The following is a 14,933-nucleotide window of genomic DNA, read 5'->3' as shown; positions in this document are numbered from 1 at the left end:
TCTCACCCTGTGATCTCTGCACATGCCACTCCCCTTCGCCTTCTGCCAGGAAGCAGCCTGAGGCCCTCACAGATGCTGGCACAATGCTTCATGTATACCCTGCAGAAACAGGAGCCAAATACCCCTCTTTTTTAAAAAAAATATTTTTAGGTATTCCTTTATAGCAACACAAATGAACTAAGACACCCATTCTGACTTTTCCTTTTTTTTTTGAGAAAGAGTCTTGTTTGTCATCACAGCTAGAGTGCAGTGGCATCATCATAGCTTACTCCAATCTCAGATTCCTGAGCTCAAGTAAACCTCCTGCCTCAGCCTCCCAAGTAGTTGGGACTACAGGTGTCTGCCACCACACCCAGCTAATTTTATTTTAGTAGAGATAAGTTCTCTCTCTTGCTCAGGTTGGTCTTGAACTCCTGAGCTCAAGTGATCCTCCTGCCTCAGTCTCCCTGTGCTAGGATTACAGGTGTGAGCCATCATGCCTGGCCACTTTTCCTTTTTTAATGCTACTTGATAATGATTTCCTTAGAAATTTCAAATCAATGATTTTTCTAATTCTATCATTCCTCCTACATTTATTGCCTGGCATTCTTCTGTAAAGCCGAGCTTTCCTTTATCAGCTGAAGTTATTTGGCTACCATGAAATATATTTCCTATTGGAAGGGTAAGATTAATAATTATTATGCTTTAATGAATTTCAAATAAGTTGATTATTGCAAAAAATAGTGAAAATGGAGGACTTTTTTCTTTGCTCTCTTTTAATTATTATTATGAATTCATAGATTTTTTCTCCATTTTAGAGATTAAAGACATAAAACTAAGACGTAGTTTCCTTTTCTTAATGTTATGCAGCTAATAAGTGGCAGAGCTGGGACTAGGACCCAGGCCAGTCTAATACCAAGGCCAATCTCCTAACCATGATACTTTACTGCTTCCCTATGGCCCACGCTTTTTTTTTAGGTTTTCAAATACTGAGTTTGAAAGTACAAATTCTTGCAGTTCACTTGGTTAATACTAGACCCAAGGCTTGTGGGATTATAACAAAATATCTAATATTCATGTCATCAGAGTTTTGGAAAGAAAGAAGTAAGAGGGCAGGACTGAAAAAATACTCAGAAAAATAATGGCTGCAAAATTCCCAAATTTGGCAGGAGACATAAACCTAAAGATTCAAGAAGCTGAATAAACTCCAAGTAGGATAAAAACAATGAAATCTACACCAAGACACACTGTAATTAAATTTCTGAAAACTAAAGATTATACGTAAAACAAATGACAACAAATTTCTAATTGGAAACCAAGGAGGTCAAAAAGAAGTGGCACAATATTTTTCAAATGCTGAAAGAAAATCAGAATAAAGAATATCCAGCAAAAAAAAAAAAAAATCCCTAAACAAACAAACACCCATCAAGATTAAAGAAAAAATCAAGACACTGTCAGAGGAAGGAAAACTAATAGAATTTCTCACCAGCAGACCTACCCTAAAAGAATGGCCAAAGGTTGTTCTCTAAATATAAAGAAAACAATAAAAGAAGAATCTTTGGAACATCAGGAAGGATGAAAGAACACAGTAAGCAAAAATGTAGATTTTCTTCCCCTCTTGAGTTTTCTGAATAATGTTTGACAATTGAAACAAAAAGTATAGCACTGTTTGATGTGACTCTCAATGTATGTATAGAAATATTTAAGATAATTATATGACAAAGGGCCGGGGAAGGAATGTAAAGGGAGGTAAGGTATTTATGCTTCACTCAAGCTGGCAAAATGATGACGCCAACAGACTATGATAAGTCATATATATGTAAATGTAATACCTAGAGAAACCATTAAGAGCTAGACAAAGAAATACACTCAAAAACACTATAGATACATCACAATGAAATTCTAAAATATGTTCCAGTAACCTACAAGAAGGCAGGAAATAGAAAACAGAGAAAACGGAAGCAGAGAGAACAGACAGAAGACAAAAAATAAAATGACAGACTCAAGCCCTAACATATCAATAATTACTTTAAACAAAAACGACCTAAAGTTACACTAATTAAAAGACAGAGATTGACAAATTGGATTAGAAAACATGACCCAAATATAGGTTTCCTACAAGACATTCCCTTCTAATGTAGCGATATAGGAAGGTTAAAAGTAAAGGAATGAAAATGTATCATATAAATATTGACCAAAGGAAAGCAGGGCTGGCTATATTAATATCAGACAAAATAGACTACAGAGCAAAGATGATTACCAGAGACAGAAGAGGAAATTATATAATGTTAAAAAGGTAAGTCTGCCAAGAAGACATACCAACCTATGCACCAAACAATGGAGCTGCAAAATACATGAAGCAAAACCTAACAGAACTAGACAAATACACAATTACAATTGAAAACTTCAACATCCCTCTCTCAAAAATCGACAGAAAAACTTGACATAAAATTAGCAAGGCTCTAGGAGAATTCAACAGGATCTAACTGACATTTATAGAACACTGCACTTGTGGTGGCTAACATTAGATGTCAATGTGACTAGATTCAGGGATGCCCAGATGGCTGGGGAAGCGTTGTTGCGGGGTGTGTCTGGGAAGGTGTTTCGGGGGAGACTGGCATGCGAGTCAGTGGACTGAGGGAGGAAGCCTGCCCTGGGTGTGGGTGGCACCATCCCACCGGCCGGGGCTGGGACAAAGCAGGAGGAAGGGAGATAGATATTCAGCTTCCTCTTGCCTCCTCTTGCTCTCCTTCCCAGAGCCAGATGCTTTTTCTCTTCCTGCCTTTGGACATCAGACTACAGGTTCCTTGGCTTTTGGACTTTGACACTCACACCACAGCCTCCCTGTGGTCTCCCAGGGACTCTCCTGCTTTCAGCCTCAGCCTCAGACTGGGGGCTGCACTGGCAGCTTCCCTGGTTCTGGGGCTTTGGGGCTTGGACTGAGCCAGGCTACCAGCTTCTCTGGGAGCCACACTATCAGCTTCTTTCATCTGCCAGCTTGCAGATGGCCTGTTGTGGGACTTCGCCTTGGTAATCATGTGAGCCAATTTCCCCTAGAAATTTCCTTTCATATCTATATATTATTTCTTCTGTTCTTCTGGAAAACCTCGACTCTCCAGCAGCATCAGAATGCACATTCTCCTCAAGCACCCATGGAACATACACCAATATGGACTGTATCCTGAGCCATAAAACAAGCCTCAGTCAACTTAAAAGAATTGAAATAACACAGAGCATGTTTTCTTACCACAATGAAATCAAACTAACAATCAATAATGGAAAGATAACAAGGAAATCTCCAAGCACTTGAAAACTAAACAACACACTCCTAAATAATCCACAGTTCAAAGAGGAAGTCTCAAGCAATTTTTTTAAAAGTGCATTGAACTGAGTGAACAATAAAATACACCAAAATTTGTGGGGCACAGCTACAGTAGTGCTGAGAGGGCAAATTCACAGCACTAAATGTGCACATTAGAAAAAAAGGAAAGTCTCATATCAATAATCTAAGTTCCCACCTTAAAAACCTAGAAAAAGAGTAGCAAAATACACCCAAAGCCAGCATGAGAAGGGAAATAATAGAAATAATAATGGAAATTAGTGAAACTAAAACAGAATAGTAATGGGGAAAATAAATGGAACAAAGAGCTGGTTCTTTGAAAAGATCAATAAAATTGGCAAACCTCTAGCAAGACCAACAAGGAAAAAAGAGAGAGGATGCAAATTACCAATATTAGGAATAAAACAAGGTATATCACTATAGACCTCAAAGATACCAACAAGATAGGGGAATACTAAGAACAACTCTACACATATAAATTTGACAACTTGAGGAAATGGACCAATTCCTCAAAAAATACAAACCACCACAACTCATCCAATATAAAATATATAATTTGAATGACCCTATTACTATTAGGGAAATTGAATTTATAGTTCAAAACATCCCAAACCAAAAAATATCTCAGCACAGATTATTTCACTGGAGATTCTACTAAAGGTTTATAGAAAATTAACACCAATTTTCCACAGTTTGTTCCAGAAAATAGAAGAGGAGAGAGCACTTTCTAATTCATTTTATGAAGCTAATATTATCCTGGTTTCAAAAGACAAAGAAAGTACAAAAAAAAGGAAACTACATACCAACATCATTCATCAATATAGAAGCAAACATCCTCAACAAAATATTAGAAAATAGAATTGAGCAATATATTAAAAAAAACATATATACACCATGACCAAGTGGGCTTTACTCTAGGAATGCAGGGATGTTTCCATATTTGAAAATCAGTCAATATTAACATAAACATATGAACTGGCTAAGAAGAAAATCACAGGATGTATAATAAAAATTTTGCCTGGTCTTTGTCCCTGGTTCCTGGGAGGCAGCATCTATCCTCAGTGATAAGAATGTCTTTGTTATTAATTGTGGGTCCATGCCTGAGTGTATGCTAATGAGGTAACCCATAGTGAGCCCCTGGATAGTATCAGGATGGGGGCTGGCCATGCCAGAAAGACAAACCACTTGGTTAGAGGGTTGGAGCTTTGAGATATGTGATATCCAGCCCAACCTCCCAATGTCCAGGGAGGGAAGGGAAGCTGGAGGTTGATTTCGGTCACATGGCAAGTAATTCCATCACTCATGCCCGTATAATGAAACATGGACACCAAAGCTTGGATGAACTTCTTGGTTAGTGAACATATTGATTCCCTGGGTTGAGGACACAGAAGCTCTGTGCTAAGAACCCTCCCAGACCTTGCCTTCATTGGCTAGTCCTAATATGTATCTTTTATAATGAAATATTAATCGTAAGTATAGCACGTTCTTGAGTTCTTTGAGTTGTTCTAGTGACTTATCAAACCTGAGGGAGTAGTGGAGACCCCAAAATTTATAGTCAATTGGTCAGAAGTATGGGTGGTTTGGGAAACCCAGAACTTGTGGCTGGCATATGAAGTGAGGACAGTCTTATTGGGGACTGTGCCGTAAACCTATGACGTTTACACTAACTCTAGGAAGTGTCAGAAATGCATTGTAATATTGCACATGATCATATCAATTGATGCTGAAAAAGCATTTGACAAAATTTAACGCCTTTTCATGATACTCTTTGAAAAACAGAAGTAGAGAGAACTTCCTCAACTTGATAAAAAGCATCTACAAAAAACGAAAAAAACAAAATAAAAATGCTATAGTTAACATAATACCTAATGGTGAAAGATTGAATGCTTTTCCTTTAAGACTGGGACTAAAGCCAAGATGTACATTTCCACTAACCATATTTAATATTGTGTTAGAAATTCTAGCCAGAGCAGTAAGTCAAGCAAAAGGTATACAATTAAAAAAAGGGAGAAATAAAATAATACCTATTTGTAGGTAATATAGTTGTTTATGTAGAAAATTTGAATGACTCTACATACATACACACAAAAGAACAACTCCTAGAATAAGTGATTTCAGCAAAATTGCAGGATACAAGATACATACAAAAATTAATTGTATTTTTACATAGTAGTAATGAACACATAAACACTTAAAATTAAATATATAATACCATTTACAATGACTCCAAAAATGAAATCTTAGGTGTAAATGTAACAAAATATGTACACGACTTGTATACTAAAAACTAAACAATGCTGATGAAAGTAATCAAAGTTGATCTACATAAATGGAGAGACATACCATGCTCATGGATTAAAAGCCTAAACACAGTAAAGATGTCAGTTCTCCACAAATTGATATACAGGTTTAACATGATTCCTATCAAGATCCCAACCAAATGTTTTGTAGGTTTAGACAAGATTATTCTAAAATTTATATGGAAATGGGAAGGAACTGAAATAGCTAAAACAATTTTCAAGGTGAATAAAGTGGTAGAAATCAGTCTATCTGATTTCACAACTGTGAGGTATGGTCAGGGGTGTAGCTCAGTGATAGAGTATACACCTCTGATGTCAGAGGGGTAGACACATACATCAATGGAACAGAATGGAGAACTCAGATATAGACCCACAGGAAAATATGCTTAATTGGTTTTGACAACGGTGGAAAAGTGATTCAATGAAGGAAAGATAGCTTTCTCAACAAATGATGCTGGAACAATTGGACATTGTAGGCAAATAAATGAACCTCAACTAAATTCTCACACCTTATACAAAAATTAACTTAAAGTTAAGTATAACTTAAGTTTAACACATTGACTGCCATGTGAGTTGTATTTAACTCAGGCTCATTTTGAGCCCCGGGGCCTCATGAAGCAAAACCCTGCAGCTGGTTCATGCAAATCTTACTTGTTGATATTCTTATTGTTACAATCAATATTGACAGTTTAATTCTAAAAATGTGGATTACATTGGATGTAAGTCATGCACAGAAAACAATAAAAATTAGAAGGATCCTTTTGTTTTAATAAAACACGACAGCCCCGGGGGGGGGGGAATTTTTTTCTAGTGTGGCCGTCAATGTGTTAAAACATGAAACTATAAAACTTTGAGGAAAACAACTAGGAAAAACTCTGAAATCTGGGGCTACACAAAGAGTTCCTAGACGTGACACTGAAAGCACAGTCAACAAAAGAAAACATGGATAAACTGGACTTATGCTCTGAAAAAAACCTTGTCATGACAAAAAGACAAGCTATGGAGTAGGAGACAATATTGGCGAAGCACACATATATAGCAAAGGCCTAGAATCTGGAGTAAAAAAACTCTCAAAACTCAATAGTAAAAACAAACAATCCAGTGAGAAAATAGGGAAAAGATGTAAAGAGCAGCCATGTTGAGGTCACCTGCCCAGGTTTGCCCTACGGGCTGTGAGCAGAGCTGACACGTCTCTTGCAGTCAGAGGAGGTAGGAGTAGCAGTGTGGGTTCTCATGTTTCCCCTCTTACCCTTCCTGGAAACCACGTACTGAGATGACAGAGTAGAGTGTTCACCTGCAGGCGTGAAGGTTCACCTGCAGGCGTTAAGTGTTCACCTGCAGGTGTGAAGGTCTGCACAGGACCAGCGAGGCTCTTCTGGCCTCAGCGGCTGTCTGCCTTCCCAGCCCTTCCAAACACCGCGTTCCTGTCTGGCCAAAGCTGCCGGTCGCAGCCTGGACCTGACCTTGCATCACCATGTGCCTTTGTATAAGCTGGTCCCTCTGCCTATAACCATCCTGGAGATTTTGTTCCCAGCATCCATCACGGTGCAGAGTGAGGGCTTTCCTGCCCCCCCAGGGCCCAGAGCTCCTCACTCCCTTCCTCACTTCCTGCAGGATGTGCTACCACTGTGGCATCTTCCTCAAGGCATGGCTCTCTCTTCCTCCAGATTACAAGTCATCGAGAACTTGTCTTCTCTCTCTTTTTGTTCCTAGCATCTACCATAGTGCAGAGTGAAAACATAGCAGATTTTTGTTCAATGCATGGCACTAAGTCAAACCAGTTAGCAAATTTTTTTGTTTCCAACTTCTGACTGGGCCCTAAGAAGTCATCAAAAACAAAACTGGAGGGACACTTTTGAAGCCAAATCATCTAGAAAAGCATCAGAAAGCAAGGGCCAAGTTATAAATGCTTCAACTTGGGGCTCAGTGTCAGCATTCTTGCACATTCTTGCAAAGCTTGAGTAACTTTCCAAAACCTGAGGAAATTCTTATGCATGTATAGCGTGCAATACATGCTTGGTCTTTTCAGTTAAAATATATGTGTTGGTAAGGCTTTAATAATCTGTAGTATTTCCCTAAGATTCATTTGGCTGATAGTGTTGTTTTAGCTCTGTCACAGTTGGAAGCATCTTGATGTGACCTATGCTGGGGGCGAGGCTTACTGAGGGTCCCCGTGCTGCCTGTTTGAATAGGACAGTTATAAAATGCTACTCTTTTTAGCTGATTAACTGCTTAGACTCCTGGTTAGACTGAAGAGGGACTGGAGTAAGGGAAAAAGAAAGAAGAGAGAAATTTAGCCCCTTTGCAGGAAGCACAGATCTACTTAGAAACAGACGTGAGGGTAAGATTAATAGGGGCAAATTACCACTCACAATCTCACCCAGAAGACCAGGGCCTTAACGTCTTTGGCTGCAGTTTCAAAATCTCCTCTGTACAAATGGAAAGCTTCGGGCGACGATGATGATGATACTGCCCTTAAGTGGCCCGCGCCCCAGCAGGAGACTGCAGAGAACATGGTGTCTCTCAGCCCAAACGAGGGGACTGAGTGGCACTCGCTGTCTCATCCCCCGTCACCTTTCAACAGCCTCAGTCGTGAGCACTGAGACTTCCCACGAGCCTTTTGCCAGAAACGGGGTGCGTTACATTTCAGGTGATTCAGGTCAATCTGATGGACTGTTAACTCAATGTTTTTGTTTAAAGATGAGTGGGGATGAGTGAGTAATGCCCTTCATCCAGAAAGTTCTCAGAACACAGACTGCAGAGGGCATTTAGAGTGGCCACTGCCTCGTGCGAGAATCCGCTCCGCTGGAGACTGCTGTCGTCGCGGACTCTGGGCTCTGACGTTCCCGACGGTCACGCTGATGAGACGATGTATTGAAAGAAACATGGAGCTTGAGATGAGGAAACTTTACAAAAGTAACAAAAATTTTAAGAGTTCACTGGCAACAGGATGTCCAATTAGCAAAGGTAATTTTAAGTGGCACTTCGTGTAAGAATAGAGTCAAATAATAGAACAGCACTGAGCAAATGTGGGAGAATCTGAGCATTGGATGGACTAGAACATTCGATGACCCGACTGTGTCACTGCTCAAATCTCAGGCATTTGAATACTGAATAAAAAATACAACAACAGAATCCCAGATTATCTCTGTCCTAAATAAATCAATCACCTATCAAGTTGTTATAGAGCGGTAGGGTGGGGATTTTTTCTTTATTTTCCAAACTTCCTGATATGTTGTTTTACTATTTTGCTAATAATAATAATAATAATAAACAGACAAATTAACCTAGAATAGAGTAACATAAATAATACATGCTTTTAAACAATGGCTTATGAAAATAAAAAGAAGAAAATATTCAGTGTTTCATTAAATGGCATTAAACTTCTTGATGCTCTGCAAGCTCCCTCACTCTGGTGCTGACCCCAGGCAAACTGAACAGAATATACCTTAAATTGTGTGATTCCATGCCATGTAAATATTATCAACATTCCTGAGTGTGGTCTGATTGTTAAAATGTAATCATTCATGCATACGTAATTGCTTTCAAAACTCTACTTTTTTATGTGTCTTAGTCTGAGGCTGAATAATTATTATTTAAAGATATTCCCTCTTTTTATTTTTTTTTATTGTGGTAAAATGTACATGCCAAAGGTATCATTGTCAGCATTTCTAAGTGTGCAATTCAGAGGCATTAAGTATATTCACGTTGTCATATGAACATCATCGCCATCCATCTCCACAACGCTTATCTTCCCAGACTGAACTTCTGTCCCCATGAAACAGTAACTCCCTGTTCCCCCTCCCCAGTCCCCTAGCGACCACCACTGCATTTTCTGTGTCTGTGAGTTTGACTTCCCTGCGCATCTCATTTACATGGAATCATACAGTGTTTGTCTTTTCTGTGACTGACTTGTTTCACTTAACAGAACGCCCTCAAGGTTCATCCGTGTTGCAACACGTGTCAGAATTTCCGTCCTTTCTAGACAGAATAATATTTTGCTGTGTGAATATATCATATTTTGTTTATCCATCTGTCGACTGATGGGCATTTGGGTTGCTTCTCCCTCTTGGCTCTTGTGCGTGGCCAATACACAGCCCGCACTGCTGTGATGGGTGCACAGATACCTGTTTAGCCCCCTGCTGTGAATTCTTTTGGACATACACCCGGATGTGGCATGGTTGGGCCATTTGCTAATCCTGTGTCTACATTTTTGAAGGGCTGCCATATTGTTTTCCATGGCAGCTGCACCCCTGTGCGCCCCCCAGTGGCAGCAGGGCTCGAGGGTTCCAGTTTCTCCACATCCATGCCAGCACTTGTTACGTTCTCCATTGTCTTCTCCAAGAACACTGAACGACGCACTGAATCCTGCCCTGCCCGGCACCATGTCAGAGGGCACCTGACCCTCCTCCGGGGAGGCCCAGCCTTGTGCCACTGAGGCCCAGCCTTGTGCCCATCCCTCCTGTCTGTCCTCGGCAGGACCGATCTGGATATGCGGAGAAAGGAGGGCCCAGAAGGCTGATGGGAAAGGCCTGCTGAAGAATCGGTCTGTGATTCCGCTTCCCCTGAAAGTGGGAAAACACTCCCACAGCTGCCAGTGGGGCCACCTCAGCCTCCTCTGTCGGGGCCCTGGGGTGTCCACCAGCTCCCAGGCTCCACTGCCCTGGGGAGGAGATGCCCCCTCCTGCCGAGTTTCAGCCCCACCTGCGCCACCGCGTGTGACCACACACACTTGCTGTAAACCTCCTCTCTCACCCGGAATCCCCAGGGACCCTCAGACCTTACCTGGCCTGACCTGGGCCCCTTGCAGCTACCCACCCAGAGGCGTGGGTAAACGCCTGCCCAGGAAGGACAAGGGTGACAGCTGGGGTTCTGCTGCTGACTCAGGCCAATGACTTTCCTCTCTAGTGTGACAGGAAGCAGAGTTGTATGTTACCATCTTTCACCCATGGAGCTGACAGCAGCTTCTCCATTCATCTCCAACACGCTTTTCTGAGGCTCAGAAGTTAGAGGTACCCCTGGCTGTGATTTACAGAGGATCCAGAGAGAGGGGGGAGGTTTGGGGCCAAAAGTCTCTTAAAAAAGCAGGGAAAAAAAGCAGGAAAGACAAGAAGTGGTTCACTTCACTTTCTGTTTTCAGCTCAGAGAGCCCAGCTGCTCTTTTTGTTTTAAGCAGGAACTGAGATAGGGGACAGCCCAGCAGAGTAAACCGAAGCAAGTAAGGACTCTGCAGTGCCATCCTCCTCCTGGCATGCCCTGACTCCATGGAGGACAACTGCCCAGGGCTGGGAGAAAAGAAGAAAAAAGGATGAAGCCATTCTTTCCACATAAGTGGATGAGGAGAAGACCAAGGACTGTGGTCTGAATGTGTACCTTCCTCCAAAAGTCGTATGTCGAATCCTCACCCTCCAAGTGGTGGTATTAGGAGGTGGGGCCTTTGAGAGGGGATTAGGTCATGAGGGTGGGGCTCTCATAAATGGGATTAGTGCCCTCATAGAAGAGTCCCTGGGGAACTCACTCACTCCTTCTAGCATGTGAGCTCACAGCAAGAAAACACCATCTATGAACTAAGAAACTGGGCCTGAACAGACACTGAATGTGCCAGCACTTTGATCTTGGACTTCCCAGCCTCCAGCGCTGTGAGCGATAAATGTATGTTGTTTATAAGCCACCCAGTCTATAGTTTTTGTTATCGCTAGTAAGCCTATGTGCCAAGGACCATATCAAAACATATAAAATATGTATATTATCTCTTTCAATTTCCACAAGAATAATATATTTCTTTGAGAAACAGATAATACTATCTCCATTGTATAGATGAGAAAACTGAGGTTTAAATAGACGAAGTGATTCAGCCAAGGTCATGGAACAGCTCTGTTCTCCCACAGTTATGCACTGATATTAAGCATTTATTAGGAGCTTCTGTATGCAGAGGTGGTGTGGTGGCTGTGGTCACTGACAGCCACCTTGTCCTTTCATGGCTGTTCCTAATAAAGCCCACAGGGATCAATAAAATATTATTTTACTATCCTTTCTTATGCAGAGATGTATTAGAGTTTTCCAGAGATATGAAACCAACAGGGTATACATGAACATACAGAGCCTTATTTTAAAAAATTGGCTCCCGCTTGTGGGGCTGGTCAGTTTGGATCTGCAGGGCAGGGCAGGCTAGAGATTCCAGCAGCGGTTGACGTTGCAGTCTTATGCCCAAAGGCATTCTGGAGGCAGAATTCCTGCGTCTGTGGAGGACCTCAGTCTTTGCTCCTAAGACCTTCAACTGATTGGCTGAGGCTACACACACTAAGAGGGTGTCTGCTTTTCTCACAGTCTCCTGATGTAAATATTAATGTCATCTCATCAGTACCCTCACAAGCAACATCTAGGTGGGTGTTTGACCAAATATCCGGGTACCGTGGCCCAGCGAAGTTGACGCATAGAATTACCCACCACCGAAGGCTGAAGTTGAAACAGAACCGGCCATCTGGGGAGCTCTAAGTGGAAAGAGAGCACTTTGGCGAGACCTGAACCCCACCTGCAGCTCTCTCTATGGTCCGGCTGAGCCCTGGCACCACCTCGTCACCTACGTGAGAGAAACCTTGGCACAAATCAAGCTGTCTCCCCCTCCAGCTGGCATGTACAGCTGGGGCCGGGAGCTCTCACAGGTCAGCCAGTAACTTTGTGATTTGAGGAACCACATCTGGCTCAGACTTACCTTGTCTACCGATCAGCAAATCACTCCAGAATCCCTGGGCACAATCATGCCATGTTTTCTTAGTTTCTAGTGAGGCAGCAGCTGGTTTCCTTTGAATGAATTAGTAAGTGACAATGTGAAATTTGATGAATAGAAGGAGCTGGAGAGAAAAAAGAAAAAAAAACTTGAACTATTCTAGGATAGGATTCCAGCTCAGCTGCCACCAGCAAGGGAACTGCCACCAGTTAAATGGTGATACCTGATCCTAGTCCAGTTATGAATAACTGAGACAACCAGAGTTATTAACTGACTAGTTCATTTCCTACTTGTCAATTGGCTAGAAACTGTGGGAGTCTTCTGTCCACTTCTTAGAAACTGTCCAATTCAGGAGACATCCTTGTCTAGAAAAGGCTCATGTTATCTTTTGTTAGGTTAGCTATGCATAATAGAAAGCTAAAAGTACTAGTGACTTTAACACACAGTGATATATTCTGCCGTGCAGAATTCTGGACAAGGGAGCCCAAAGCTGGTACAGTGGTTTCATGAACTCATCAGCTACTTTCTTTCCCATCATCCTCAGCACTTAACTTCCATCTTCCGCATTCCTGCAAGGTCCAAGGTGGCTGCTGGGGCTCCTGCCATCAAACCCACCTTTGCAAAAATAAAATATAAGAGGGAGACTCCGATGGGAGTCTTCTCTAAATTGCTGCTCCCCTTTGAAGAAGGCTTCCTAGAAGTCCTTCTCAACAACTTTCACTTATACGGGGTTGGCCAGAACTTAGTCACATGTCTACAACTAGGTAGGAGGCAGGCTGGGTATATTGCCACCTGAGTGATGCGGGAGTTGTGGCATGGATATTGGGGAGCAGGTTGCAGTCTTGGTTGTACTTTTCTTCATCCTCTCTGACCCAACCCATCCTGTCTCCTGGGCCCACTGTACTAACTTACATTTCCACAACTTGAACCATCCTGTTAGTGAAATATTAAGGGTGAAATTACGATGCCAGAGATTTGCTTCAAAATAAACAGCTGAGGCTGGTTGTAGCTGGCAAGTGCACAGAAGCCACAAGAATCATGATCCACGTGTATCATGGGGCCTTATCTTACTCTTCCCTATTTTGTATATGTTTCAAATTTTCCATAATAAGGAGTTTTTTCCAAATCACACACCTGCCAAGTTTTCTTGCTTTTATTCAGGCTCCACAACACTCTAAACTCCTACACTACATAGAACCAAGTTCCCATCTGTTTTTGCTCCCTTTTTACCATAGATATTTGTGCAATGAATGAAGGGATGCTCTTTCTTCTTCCTGGAAGTCCTTCTCTGCCTTCTTGCCCTGCTGAAATTCCTCATCCTCTAAGGCCGGGTGCAAACATTGCCTCATCTGTGCAGTCCTATCCCATGGCCCTCCTTCCTCTTTGCTGGCCTAGCATGTTCTTATATGTTGCTATGGCATTTGTCACATGGATTGTCATCGTTAAGTCATTTGCTCATCATTGATAGTCATTGATCATCATCGGATTGCCATCGTTAAATCCGTTAGCTACTGTCTCTCTCCCCAGAAAGCCTGTGAATGCCTGGGGGGGTGAACCCCACTTCGCAGCCACGTCTGTGCCTCCTCCGCGTGCACAGTACCCAGCACACACAGACATCCGTGCATAAACGCCTTCTTTAAAACCAGCTTGAAAGCAAAATCTCAGGTTTAATTGGGCTTTAAGATCGCTTTATCCCATTGGCAGACACAACCTATGTGTATTAACAGTGAAATTCAGAATTACAGTGCCAGGCCCAGAGGTCTCGCTGGTTTAGTTATAGACAATGAAACGGCACCGGAAGGAAAGGGAAAGGCCGGGCGCGGTGGCTCACGCCTGTAATTCTAGCACTTGGGAGGCCGAGGCAGGCGCATCATTTGAGCTCAGGAGTTCGAGACCAGCCTCAGCAAGAGCGAGACCCCGTCTCTACTAAAAATAGAAATAAATTAGCTGAACAACTAAAAATATATAGAAAAAATTAGCCAGGCATGGTGGCACATGCCTGTAGTCCCAGCTACTGGAGAGGCTGAGGCAGTAGGATCCCTTGAGCCCAGGAGTTGGAGGTTGCTGTGAGCTAGGCTGATGCCATGGCACTCACTCTAGCCCAGGCAGCAGAGTGAGACTCTGTCTCAAAAAACAAAAGGAAAGGGAAGCGGCGAGTGAGAGAGACTTAAAGGGGCATCTTCTCATGTGACAAGTGGAGAACCTAAAGCATGGCAGTTCAGAGTCCTAGAGAAATCTGTGGCAGACCCCAAGTGTCTGCGGGGAAGGCTCCTGGCTCACTGGGACAGGCAGAGGAAGAGGAAGAGGAAGAGGAAGGGGAGACGGCAGCCCGGCATCCAGCTTCTGGCTCGGTGCCTTCCCCCCTCCTTCCTCCCTCCACCCAATACAGGGAAAACTGACCTCTTCAGTGGGTCTGGCTCATCTGTGGTCAAGACAGTGGGGGCTCAGGGGGACTCGGTGGGACTTGAGCATCCACAGTGGGCACTGAGGTGAAGGATGGGAAGGGGGATGAGAAGGAGGAGAGGTCACCATGGCCTTGCACCTGTCTGGGTAGGACTTTACCCCAGAGAGGAAGGGCGTCACTGAA

Source organism: Lemur catta, unplaced genomic scaffold (genome assembly GCF_020740605.2).
Source record: "Lemur catta isolate mLemCat1 unplaced genomic scaffold, mLemCat1.pri scaffold_43_ctg1, whole genome shotgun sequence".
Classification (NCBI taxonomy): Eukaryota; Metazoa; Chordata; class Mammalia; order Primates; family Lemuridae; genus Lemur; species Lemur catta.
This window is presented reverse-complemented; position numbering follows the sequence as displayed.